This window comes from Plecotus auritus (assembly GCF_963455305.1).
Source record: "Plecotus auritus genome assembly, chromosome: 5".
In the NCBI taxonomy this organism is placed as follows: domain Eukaryota; kingdom Metazoa; phylum Chordata; class Mammalia; order Chiroptera; family Vespertilionidae; genus Plecotus; species Plecotus auritus.
The window spans coordinates 83,207,008-83,221,279 of record NC_137776.1 but is presented as its reverse complement, the minus strand read 5'-3'; the positions used below and the strand labels follow the sequence as shown (position 1 = coordinate 83,221,279).

General features: G+C 40.1%; 1 protein-coding gene across 2 annotated transcripts in view; it reads right to left on the bottom strand.

Annotated features, from left to right (window-relative positions):
* NCKAP5 (NCK associated protein 5) overlaps positions 1-14,272 on the bottom strand; it is a gene marked incomplete at its 3' end in the record, with an annotated part of 888,017 nt that overhangs the window by 661,060 nt on the left and 212,685 nt on the right. The gene's annotated exons all lie outside the window — the stretch shown is intronic.

Genomic DNA, 14,272 nt, shown 5'->3' with positions numbered 1-14,272 from the left:
ATTAAAATCTGATTTTTAAGAATTTTTGATTTCTGAATAAGAATGTAAGGTTCAAATGTAGTAGTTTCATTGTTAAGCTTGATGATTCTTTCATCCTGAATCTGACACTTTTGATTTCTAGCAGAGGGTCTAGCCCAGGGGTGGGCAAACTTTTTGACTCGAGGGCCACAATGGGTTCTTAAACTGGACCGGAGGGCCGGAACAAAAGCATGGATGGAGTGTTTGTGTGAACTAATATAAATTCAAAGTAAAGGAGCGGAGGGGAGAGCAAGAGAACTGGATAGAACAGCTGGATCCGGCCCGCAGGCCGAAGTTTGCCTAAGGCTGGTCTAGCCTGTAGGCCATGTGTCCGTATAACAGCTGCCTTAGATGGAATAGTGTACAATGATTTCAGTGCTAAGTCACCCATGAACGTTACTGTTTCATTTCTTATGGATTTGAGATAAATTGTGAACTCTGATTAATATTCATACTTCTCTTTCTGAAATACAAGTTTATTTATTTAGATTAAATACTATATATAATCTATTGCTCCCATAAGAATCCTAATATATAAAAACCCTGGGTCCGTCACATCCACAACGACCAGAGGCTTGACCTAATGCTCAGGCTGCACGCAGCAGGCTCTGGTGGGTGGGGACTTGTGGCAGCGGAGACGGGGAGACGGGGAGACGGTGACAGGGGAGGTGGGGCCGCCACTCACACTCACTCACAACTGCACACACGCACAGACACACACAGTGCCCACCAGCTCACAGCCTTTTCTCCCTTTCTTTCTCTCCCTCCCAGCTCGCTCTTGGAGCCTCTCTCAGAATGAGGAAACAAAACAGACTGGGCCTGAAGAGGCCTGGATGGAAGGGAGGGCAGGCAGAGGGTAGAGTGGCCCCCACTGGCCCCACCCCCTCCCAGCCGGGAAAGAGAAAGAGGGAGACAGGGAGGCAGAGAGGCCTGGAGGACTGCTGAGAAAAACAAAGAGAGATAGAGACCAAGTGAGATCAGGCCAGCAGGGGAGGGCAGTTGGGGGCAACCAGGCCAGCAGGGGAGGGCAGTTGGGGGTGAGATCAGGCCGGCAGGGAAGGGCAGTTAGGGGCGATCAGGCAGGCAGGCAGAGGCAGTTAGGGGAGATCAAGCAAGCAGAGAGGTTAGGGGTGATCAGGAAGGCAGGCAGAGGGGTTAGAGGCAATCAGGCAGGCAGGCAGAGGCAGTTAGGGGTGATCAGGCAGGCAGGCAGGTGAGTGGTTAGGAGCCAGTGGTCCCAGATTGTGAGAGGGATGTCCGACTGCCAGACATCCCCCAAGGGGTCCCTGATTGGAGATGGTGCAGGCTGGGCTGAGGGAACCCCCCCCCCCATGCACAAATTTCATGCACTGGGCCACTAGTATTCATTATAATGGGATGGGGAGGGCATGTGAAAGCACAGTAAGGATTGACCTAATACCACAGAAAGGCCCCTGTTCCACGTTTCTGAACCTGGATCTACTCATGTAGCTTTTGAGAAGCCTTCTTACCAATCTACAATATTTCAGTACGACTAGAGAGTATACTAAGTCCATATCTAGTTGAAAACTATTACGATTATGTAACACTATTATTCTATTGCAGATGATTAGCTAAAGAGTTTTATTCTTATTAAATAATATCAATTTTCACCTGGATGGTGTGACACAGTGGTTGAGAATCAACCTGTGAACCAAGTCACTGGTTCAATTCCCGGTCAAGGGCACACGCTCAGGTTGCAGGCTCAATCGCTACTAGGGGCATAAAAGAGGCAGCCGATCAATGTTTCTCTCACATTGATGTTTCTATCTCTATCCCTCTTCCTTCTTCTCTCTCTAAAATCAATAAAAACATTTAAAAATATTCATTTTCAAGTTATTTAAATAAGACCATGGGCATGCTAAAACCAAAGCAAAAATCTATTACTGCAGGAAGTTGTGATAGTTTGTGATTATGCTAGTAAGTCAAAGTTTAAACAAAACTTAGAGTACTCAAAATTATCACAGACATTTTCAAATACATTTCACTGAAAAAATTTTAAAGCACTGTTTTTAAGTAGAAACAAATGTATACGTTTCAAAATCACTCATCTAATTTTCATTCAATTGTTTTTTCCACATCTGTTAGAGCAGAACTTGACATATATGATCAGTAAATACAGTGATAACCAAGAGGCAGGAGGTTCCCGCCCTCAGAGAGCTTATAATCTGTAGGGAGAGACCTGAGAAATAAGTGAACAGGTTGATTCCAGATTGGTTACATGCTGTGACAGAAATAACAGGTAACAGGAGAAATAACAGGGGAAGAGCAGCTTCTGTATCCTAGTATACAGTGGTCAGGAAAAGAATGAGCAAAAGATATGTGAACTAAAACCTGGGAGAGAAAGAGGAGGCAAGCATATAAAGAGAGGGGGAAGAGGAAAGAGAACACTGCAAACTAAGGAAACAGCATATGCCAAGGTCTCCAAAATGTGGTATCTAAGGAACAAAAAGGAAGCCAGTGGGGCTGGGGCAGAGAGCCTGGGGTATGTAGTCTAAAATAAAGTTGGAGAGATAGGCAGGACCAAATCATGTGCAAGCTCTGGAAAACAGTCTGGATTAAAACCAATCGATTTGTTAATTTGCTCATATTGCTTAGCTCAGTCAGAGCTTGAAGGGGAAAGGTGTAGTGATTACAAACATGATCTTTGGATCAAAGAAATTTCAGTTCAAATCCTGGTTTGGTTTTTTTGCTAGCTATGTTCCCTCAGGCAAGTTATTTAATCACTCTAAGCCTTATTTTCTTCAGCTTCAGAGGGATAAATAATACTTATTTTAGAGGTGTGGTAAGGATTAAATAAAATAGCTTAAGCAAGCATATATCATAGTTTCTGCCAGGCAAAGAGCATAGCATTTTTCATAAAATATCACACACCAGAGATTAATAGTAATAATAGTTTTTCAACCATTAAATGTAAGCATAGCTGGATTCTGGTATAAAAGCAACTTCAAGCAACAATACTGGCTGTTTCTATTTAACGGAGCTTCACCCAATTTCCCATAAAAATAACTATGATGACAAGGCTTAAATCATGAAACAATGGGAAATAAGAACTATGAATTCTCCATCTTTCTATCTTTATTTTTCTCCACTCTTGCTTCTAACATCCAATATATTTTAATTGAGTATTTATTTGGCTATTGTCTATACCTCACCAACCTCTCCCCAAACTATCTCCCTCTCCCTCTCCAACTGAAATGATTGAGAGAAAAAAGTATATGGTACTGCCCTAACTGGTTTGGCTCAGTGGATAGAGCGTCGGCCTGCAGACTGAAAGGCCCCGGGTTTGATTCCAGCGAGGGCATGTACCTTGGTTGCGGGCACATCCCCTGTGGGAGGTGTGCAGGAGGCAGCTGATCGATGTTTCTAACTCTCTATCCCTCTCCCTTTCTCTCTGTGAAAAATCAATAAAATCTATTTTAAAAAATATATATATGGTACTTACATGTGCTTTGGTTAAATGAAATCATTTTTTTTCCTACCTAGAAAACTTCAGCAGTGTGCTCACATTTCATTATCTGGCCCCTGAATTAGAGAAGTTTGTTAACTAATGAGAAATCCCTACCATTCTATAAGTAAAAATTGGATTATTCTATTGGGAACCACCTTATCCATCCATTTGAAGATTAACTCAAACAAAACATAAAGGGTGATGGCAGTGGCACAGCAGAACTACAGCCACAGCAAATTCAATGTTGTAGCTACAGCACCTATAGCAAGAACTTGAGTGTGAAGTGCAATGCTGGTGTTTTTTTTATTACACAGGGCCTCACTATTCCAGAGTAACAAAGCACAGGCAGGAGGAAAGGGTATGGCCAGATTCCATCCCAGGGAAACAGAGCTCCAAAACTGCCTGAAAGACACTGGGTAAAGGGACAGCTTGGAGGAAAGATTTCTACAATGCAGTGGGCCAGAGAGAGGGATCTACACTGATTGGTGATCCCAAGGGCTGGAAGAATCATTTCAGAATGAGTCAACTGACTCATACCACACAAAGTACCGGAGCACAAGAAAACGAAAACATCACCCTCACTCACAGGAGAGGGTATCACTCAGAGCTTTGACATATTCAGGGATAGCTGGGAAGATCTGGTCTCTGAAATGTGCAGAAAGGCTTAACAAATGCTAAGTAATAAACAGCAGAATTAAATTTTACAAAACAAGAGGATAAGCTGTAAAGATAATGAAGTAAGGAAGTAAGCTAAGAATTTCAAAGAAATATCACTGCAACAGCAGAACTGAAAATTTGTTGATCCCTACGTTGTGATTTTACTCTGGGGTGACTCTCCCCACCATGAAATGGTGCTTCAGAGAAAAGCAAGCAATGGATTGGGTGTGTTGGCACTAAACTTGTTACACTGATGAAGTCTGCTTTTCACTATCATCTATAGATAAATCAAACCCCCCAACCCAGGCCAGATACTTAAATACTAACCCTTCCGGCATTTCTATGGTCTGATCAGTTCGTATATGTATAATTCAGTTAGCTAAGACTAAAAGTGCTGTCACCTAGAAAGAAAACATATAGCCATATCCCTGTTTTCCTTGTTGCCAGTGTTCACTCTCTATAACACATTATCTATGAAGACTGTCATTTCAGCAAGCCTTGAGTCGCCCAGCAGGCACTTCCCATGTCACTTAGCACTAAGACCCTACTGAAGATAGTTATTATTGTTGAACATTCTATTCTAATAATATAATAGAACTGGCAATGAAAACAAATACACAGTGCTGTGGAGGGCAATCTAAGTAAATTAAGTAAAGGACAAAGATGAAAATGAATAGAGACATGATAGATATTATGCAGAAAATATAGTTTGACTAACAATTACAGCTTTTGAGTATTTGACAAGATTTGGAATATACACAATAATCAAAGGAATAATTAAAGCAACATTTCTGAGTAGAAGAGAGAGAGAGAGAGAAAGAGAGAGAGAGAGAGAGAGAGAGAGAGAGAGAGACTTGATTATGTATATGAAAGGGGCTAAGCACATTCCAGGTAGAGTTTATGGAAAACTATCTACACATCCACTGGCACAAGAGCTGGATAAAAATCCTTAGGAAAAACACTGCAAGTATCCAAACAGATAAAGGGGTTTCCTACTAAGGAGCTAATACAGCTGGCTCCATGGCTTCTGGCCACCCAGGTGTCCACTGACATGAGATACACAGACAGACCTTTGAGTCTTAATTCATAAGTATCCCTAATCAAGTAGCTGCTATATAACAATGCAACAGAAAGCTTTCCTCAGATATTTACAAATTCAGAATACAAAGCATCTATTTTAATTAAAAACTAAAATATATATGTGTATGTGCATATATTTTAAAGTAAAGGTATATGTATATCCATATATATACTGAATTTTCAAGAGATAAATAAAATATATGCCATTTATATATGCATATGTGTGTGCATGTGTGTATGTACACACATATCATACCAGAGTGATGGACTTTAAAAATATGAAATTTATAATATAAAAGGAAGATTCAAAAGAATTTAAGCAAATTTTATATCTAAAGATGTAAATATGATTATACAATTAAACTAACATAAAAATCCCAGGAGAAATATGTAGAGTACACATTCTGTGTTTTTGTAGTGGACAGAGGGAGGAGGAAGAAAAAGGGAAGCAGGGCGATGCCAAGACCCACTTGTACAAGGGACCAAAGTTATTTTCCACACTTGATTTGCTAATCGGTAAGCTTAACTATAAGTATGTGTTTTGCCTACATATGTAAGAGTTGGGGAAAGTAATTTGGTAATTTATGTCATGAAATTTAAAATATCTATGCACATTTGATCCAGAAATCCCATGTCTAGGAGTCATATGAATAGATAATGAAATTTAAAAATTTATGACAACATGAATAAAATGGGAATTCTTAGCTTTCAAAAATAGAGGGATGATTAAAAGAAAGCACACTTTACCAATCTGAAGAATTATAAAATATCTTAAATTGGAAAAGACCATGTAAAAAATGGAAAACAGAGCAAATTGTAACATGAAAATAAGATGCAAAATTGCACAAACCTTATCACAATGTTGAAAATATACATAAAGATTAGAAGAAAATAAAGCAAACATTATGGTAATATTAGGGGGTATTTAATTTCTTCAGAATACTTTTCTCTTTCTATAATTTTAAAATAATATATGCTCACTATACAAATTTAAAAAGTGATTATTTAGAAAAATACAGCCCCAGAAAATATCATCCACAAAGATTTTATTATAATTATAGTTTAGACAGCAAGATGTAAACTACCACAATGAAACAGAGTTCTTTATATTATTGTAAAGCTAAGATGGTGTTTGAAACAATTCAGCCCTACTTTGTTTTTTTACTTGCCCTTGTCAGTGTTTTGCTAAAACATTTCCCCCAAGTTAGGATTGAGGAGGAACACCAAGTTACATCATGACATGTAAGATGTTTTCAAAAATTTTAGGAAGGCATAACATTAAAAAGACATCTGTTCCTTGGCTAAAACTTATGTAAATTAGAATAATCTTGAAAATCTATTTCAGGAAATTTGCCTTTCACTCTGTAATGCATGTTTCAAGTGATTAGTATGAAACAATTAAAGTGTTTAGAGGTTTATAAGTATGCTGAACCTTGCATATCAGTGTAACATAAGCCTATTTAATGCAAACTTTCTATTGTCTGATCTGGGTCAGTTCTAAGCAAAGCCTATTATAAATGAATTCTAATGATATGAGAATTTCATGTATCATTCGTTTTGAGTAGAGTTTAAAATACTATAATACTAAATCAAAGCTTGCAGAGTTCTAAAATCCCTCCAAATACTCTTCATGTTATAATCAGTGTAATTTAGGGCAGAGGCTGTTAAACCCTGTCAGCACTCTTGTCACTACTGATGCAGGGTTCCCAATTCACCTTTGGGCAAAGCAGCTCAGGCCAGGAGACCAGGAGGCCAGCTGTTCAAACCTATAGGACTCTCATACCTACAGGAATTTCCACACTCAGGAAATGACTACCACGGTAAGTGACGCTTCCCTCAAAAATTATTCTGTCACCTTAATAAGAAGGCACTCCTGCACGGTGAATGTAAAAGACTAAAACATGCCCACGTTTGAAATTACACAGCAAGGTAATACATGGGCGGCTCATTCTTGACTGGCATCTGTTCCAACAGAAATTCCTCCAATGAGACATGTTAAACACAACAAACAGATCAATTCAGGAATACCAGCCTTAACAGCTTGATCTCAGTGCTACTATCTCTCCTTTAGCCATCTCTAATCCCTCTTCCCCACTCACTCTTGACACAACTGAACCTGACTCTCACTGCAGATGCTTCAGTGGAAGGGCTCCATTGCAGCCACCAAGAACAAGCCTCAGGAGACTGCTTGCTCCATCTCTCATTACCAGTTCCTGCAGAACTTGATATTTTAAATCGCACTCATTCCATCTCTGGTATTCTCTGCAAGTGTTTCCTGCCTCCTTCTGTCACTCTGGGACCATCGTCTATTTCCTTCCTCCTTCTTCCAGCAACTTTGTATCAAGAGTAAGGTTCAACCCTAGGTGCTCTTTCATTTTCATGGGAAAATCCAGTAGACTACTGGGTTGTCAACAATAACCAAATACCCAGAGACTTCCAAATATGTCAGACCACCCTCTTGTGGCCCAAACCTGTGTATCTAGCTATAGACCAAACAGGTCCCTTTGAATGTGCCACAACTCTTCAAAGCATCTTACTTCATTTTTGTATCTTCCAAACCTGCCTGGAAGAGCACTTAGAACATCGCCAGGACTCAACAAAGGTATGTGAAATACATGAAGAAGTAATTAGTTCATTAGCTGGATGTAATCTGCCTCATAACAAGAGAATCTGAAAATATAAAGCTATCAGTCTGGTCTTCTAGTACTACTTTTTAAAAAAAAATTTTTTTTTAATTGATTTCAGAGAGGAAGGGAAAAGGAGAGAGAGATAGAAACTTCAATGATGAGAGAGAATCATTGATCGGCTGCCTCCTGCACACCTCCCACTAGGGATCGAGCCCGCAACCCAGGCATGTGCCCTTGACCGGAATCGAACCCAGGACCATTCACTCCACAGGCCGACTCTCTATCCACCAAGCCAAACCAGCTAAGGCAGTACTACTTTTTAATTGAAAAGCTTATAATGGTCATAGACACTTTAGGCAGTTTTCCAAAATTATTGTATACCCACTTTCATTCTATGAATACAAACAAGAAATGGCATCTCAAAGATAACTATTGACAATTTTGCAAAATCAGAGCATTCTTTTGATATAATAATTCTGAGGAAGATTTAGGCACATTGTTTATCTATTCCATGTAAGTCACATGGATTGTCAAATATTGACTCACTGCATAAAGTCATAACCAAAGTCTTCTATCAAATGGAAGATAATGGAGAACATAATGAATAGTGAACCCCACAGAGTGAAAACATATCTATAACTTCTGTCATATAGGAAAATTGCATTAATATCAATCAACAGTGACAGAATATAGACAAGTAATAGCCATGGCAATGAAAAGGTTTATTGATAACTATTTGGTGTCAAAGCAATGTAATCAATGCTAATCAAACTGTGAGCACAGTTTAGCAGAACTTTTTTACTACAATACATCTCAATTTGTCAGAGACTACTAAACTGATATTTTCCTTATTTCTTTTAAAGACAACTCCTGATCCTCTCCAGTTTCTGCTAGACAATTGGCTCCTGAACTAGAGATTCTATTGCTCAGCGAGCTAGGTGTGAACATGTGGCTGAGTTCAAGCCAATTAGGTGTGAGCAAAAATGGTGCATGCAATATCCAAGGTCTCTCTAACTTAAAAACAAGCTTCTTGCCCATTAAACATTCTTCCCTCAGCTGGGAATGGTAACAACCCTGGGCCCAGAGATAGAAGGTAGGTGTTGAGGATGATGAAACTGATCTGAAAAAGCAGCTAGCCACCCACTGTAATCTCTCCCTTTGGTGTCTCACATGAAAAAGACATGTCTATATCATATTATTTAAAACACTGTATTTTGGGAGTCTCTTTGTTGCTGCAGATTAGCCTATACTGTAAGTAATAAATAGTAGTCATTTATTTTGAAACATAACATGGCAAGCAAAGTTAAATACTAACCAGCCAACTTAACATCTCTGTTACTTGATTGATTTATCAATATAGTTTATAGTTTATAAACATAGTTTAATCAAAAGTATAATCTTTTCCAAAGCACTCTGGTGTCCATTCTCACTGGAACCTCAACATCTTTGAGTCATGGTTAACATTTCAACTTAGAAAATTAAGGCTCACATTATGGTTAAATGATTTGCTCCTGATCGAACAATGACACACTTAAGACAATGACTCCATCTAGCACATTTTCTACTGCCCTAGGCTAGAGTAAAGCAGAGAACATCCCGCCCTCACAATGGACTCTATATGGGTAAAATAGAGACTAGAGGCAGAATGAACCCATCACCCTCACTTAGGGGGATCTGGCTATACACAAAGCCACAACACAAAGTTGGGAATAAACCCCCAAAATCATTCTCATTGTATAATCAATATATGTTTGCCTTTGATTTTGTTTCAATTCCTCTGGCTCAGTAAGGACAAGGGCAGAAGTTAAATTGTACTCTCATATTCAGCGCTCTATTCTAACAAATGGAATGAATCCTAACACAGCATTTTATCAAATTTGACAAAGATGCTATTACTGATACCTTTTGAGGAAAAGACACAAGAATTATACTTGGTTTTAAATGTAAAATTTTGAGAAGTGATTAATATATTTCTAAGTGGCCTAGACTATTTTCTTATATATTGCGTTTTTTAAAAAAAGATTTTTAATTGATTTTTAGAGAGAGAGGGAGGGAGGGTGAGAAATAGAGAGAAAGAGAAAGAGAAAGAGAAATATCAATGTGAGTGTAGAACATTGATTCTCATATATGCCCCAACTAGGGATCGAACTTGCAACCCAGGCATGTGCCCCACCCGGGAATCGATCTGGCAAAGCTTTTGTGCATGGGACAATACCCAACTAACTGACCCACAAGGGCCAGGGCTCTTACATATTGCTTTTATAAGAGTTTGGGAGATAAGCATATATTGGTCAAATGAAGAAATTCATTTAGGTGGAAAAAATAATAACTTATTTTAAGTTTAGGGTTTTTTTTTTTCTTGATGTAGAAATGAAAAATATTTCAAATTATCCTAAATTTCTGCCAGTCAGTAACATATCATTTGTCAGCATAGCAGTAGATTGTATATAATATATATTAACCAAAAGAAAAGATCAGTCACCATAAGAATAAAAATGACATGGTTAGGAGAGTCCTTATTTCAACCTTGATTCCTGCTTTGATGGAGTGGCGCTGACAGAGCCTTATGTAAGTGGAAATCTCAACTAGGTCACCAGTTACTTTAAGTAGAAAAGTTTGGTCACACAAAGAAAGGTCAAGGACTAGTCCAAGCCTCAGGATCACAGCAGAAATTGATTGATGGGTCTATCGCATCAATACACTGTACTTTTCACATGATTCCTTCTATTCAAATATTGGATCACAGAATGCCAATTTCACTCACTACAATGTGTCATGGCCCCTGAGCTTACCGTTATCAATGTCCTTCAAAATCTGCCCAGTTATGTTCTAATTTTATCTCGAATTACTCCCCCAGTGCTGCCCTGGGACCCTGGAGAAAACAGGCTCTTGCTTTTCCTGAAAGGGCCCAGATATAAACTGTCTGCAATCCCAGCACCTAGCACAAGACCTACACTTAGGTGCCAAATAGGTAGCCCCACTGCCATTCGCGGTCCTCTTAAGAATTTAGTATTCCAGCATAATAATGACAAATTCAATTATTCAACACATATTTTGAGTGTCAATTATGCTCAGGCACTCTTCTAGGCCTGGTATCTAGCCATGAACCATGCAGGCAGAAGTCTCTAGCTTCATGAAAGTTACATTTTTGTGGTGGAGAGACTAAATGAGTAAGTGAAAGTGTTCTGTGGAAAAATTAAAGCGAGAAGGGGAAGGAGGAACTGAAGTAGAGAAGTGGGTTAACATAGACTGGTGCAGGAAGAGACAACATTTGAGGAAAGACCTAAAGGGTTGAGAGGCCCATCCTAGACAGGGAGAAGAATGAAGACTGAGATAAGAGTGTGCTGGCAAGTTCCACGGACAGCCTGAGGCCAGTTTGGCCAGAGCACAGACCCTGGGTGTGGGGAGGAGAGAGATAGAGTGGATGGGTCTCACAGTCCTTGTTAGTACATTGTCCTTTGTTCTCAAAGAAGTAGGGAGCAATCTCAGTGCGATTTGATTTGAGGAGTGAAACATCTCACTTAAGTCTGAAAATGATCGCTCTGGCAAATGTTAACTGCAGGAATGGGAGTGGGGGAGCCAAAGTAGTAACAGAAGCTGGGAGACCAACTGGAGACTATTGGGAGGAGATGATAGTCACCTGGACTTGGGACAGCACAGGGAGAATAAGTTGTTGGAGTCAAGATGTGATCCAAAGGTCGAAGTGACAAACTTTACCAATGGACTGAATGTGAGAATGAGGAAAAAAGAAAAGAATCAAAGATAATATTTGGTTTTGGGCCTAAACAATTGGATAATGTGACATTTACAGACAGAGGAAATACTATAGAAGGAGCATGTTTGTGCAAGGGGTGCTGAAATTGTTCTCCTTTAGGTAGATAAGTTTGACACATGGTAGAGGAGATGTGGATGAGGACATTTGTCTCCAGTCAACAGGCCTGGAAGACAGGAATTGGGGATCCCATAGAGTTTAGGGGTAGTATTTAGAACTGTGAGTCCATAATAGAGACCACCTGAGGAAGGAATGATACTGCAGAGAAAAGGACCCAGTGATTAGAAGTTGGGAGGAGAAGAACCCTATATAATAAAGGGGTAATATGCAATCAGAGCCCCAATCAGAGTGGGCTGGCTGGACCCCACCAGTGCATGAATTCGTGCACCCGGCCTCTAGTAAGCCAATAAACGAAGGAGGAGCCAGTGAGAGAACATTGAGAGGATCTTTCCAAAACAAGTGTTTCTAGAAAAAGGGAGTGTCAATTATACTCATTAATCAAGTAAGGCAGGCCCCAAACTTGACCACAGCACTTGCTAACCTGGAGGCCCTCAGTGGCTTGACATAAGCAGTTTCAGTGGGTGGGCTTCCCAAAGTCCTCACTGGGGAGACTAAAGAGAAAATGTGATGCTGGAGGTGGGGAAAAAATATAGTCAAAGCTTTCTAGAAAATATCATGTGATCCTTAAAGTTCAGTGTTCCCAAGACACTACTGAGCCACTTGATAAATGGCAGATTCCAGGTCCAGCTTAGAGATTTTGTTAAGTCCAGGAGTGAGGTGGGTGGGGCTCAGAGATCTAATTTTAACTAAAATGAGGGAGAAAGATGTTGCCAGTTCTACCTAGAGCACTTTTGGAGAATGTCTCCCAGATGGAAGTTTGTTATTTCTGAGGACCTATTAAGTCAACAAAACAAAACTAACCTATTACCAACAATCAATCAACAAACCAAATGTTCCCCTGAACCACCCACAACACCTACTCCACTGAACTCCTGTTGGCATTCCCATATTATCTGGGTGCAAGACTGTGAATATAAAGATGTTTTTGAATAAGAGCAGAAGGTTCTACCCATGTTGGAGCCAGGAACTCCCCTGGGAAAACTCAGGCTGCCTATAGTAGGAAGATGCCCTTAGCCACATAGGAGAGCTGTAAAATTATTTAAAAATATTTTTTTTCATATTCATCCTTAGTCAGGGATTCCCATCAAGAAATGGGCTATTTCCTACTGGGTGAGGGGCTTATACATTTATGGATTAACACATAAAAACCTTATATGGATTTTATTTTCTGAGCATGAAAGCATTTGTGGATTCAAGGATTTGAGTGTGTCGTCTGCTACACTGCATCTCTCACTTGTGGACACTATGCATAAACCACAGGAAGAGAAAGAAGGTTCCTCCTGGAGCGAGGTGTTTCTAAGATATCCTCTCCAATGCCCCTGGGGGTCGGGGGGCGAGAGGAGAGGCAGTACTCAGAATCTGATCACATGCATGTTGTTTTAATTAAGGATACCAACATTCCGACCTGTTTTGGTGAAGAAAAACACTAGCTCTGTATTGTTGTATTTTCTAAAACAAAGAAAGGCAGAACATATGAATTAGCATCTCTGCTCATCAAGTCTTCCTCTTATCCCTAAATCTGGTCTCCGTATTAACATCAGTGATGTGTTAGGGAAGACCCCAGGTGTTGCTGTGCTCCCCACCCCAACCCCCCACAACACACATCTCAAAAGATAATGAATGGAGGCTCTGAGGAGGTACCCATCTCCCAGCAACCTTCTCAAATGTAATATTCTGCAGGGTATATGTGTGCATGCACACACATAGAATTGATCTATATTGACATTGCAAAATAGGAAAGAAGACTAGAAATTATGAAGATTTCTGAGAGTCATAAAAAAGGCTTAAATGTTATTGGCAAAAGCTACAAAACCACAACCTAAAACATTCCCAAGAGGAAACTACCATGAAGATAAGGGCCGAACTAGAGAAACTCCAAGCTCAGATGGAACACAGAAAGAGTAAGAGGGTTCTCTTGGGCAACAGTCTGTGTGGTCCATTTAAACATAATATTCTGTGGCCACACCCCTCCCCATACATACTAATGGCAAGGAGCAGGGAATAAAGAATTATGACTTCATTAATCAGAACAATAAATAACTGTTCTCTGCTGAACATGGATCATATCCTGGGGAGGAAGGGCCAGGAGGCTGGGGCAGGTTTGGGGACTGGGTTCTGTGTGAGGGTGGGTGCCAGGAGAGAAGAAAAGCGGAGGTTGAATTCACTGGAGACTGCAGCAGACACCGTGGGCCTGTTCAGTAGAACCGTCTCAGTCAGAGCCATCATCTTGGAGGCCTTCTAATGTCATGTGCAGAGCCTGAGGCCAATTCTTCACTGTGACAACCCAGTGCTGAAGACACTTGAACTTGCCCAACACATTCCAGGAAAAGGCCAACTCTGCAGAAGGAAGCTCCCTGAGGACCAGTTAATGGGTATTTCAATATGGTTCCCTACACAAAACCATTACGGTAGAATGGGCAGGGGGCAAAGCAGGCGGCCACTGTTCATTTTGAGATCTTTAAATATGACCAAAGAAAAGCCAAACCGAACTAGAAGACAGGAGAGCAAGAATAAGGACCCTCTTTTGGC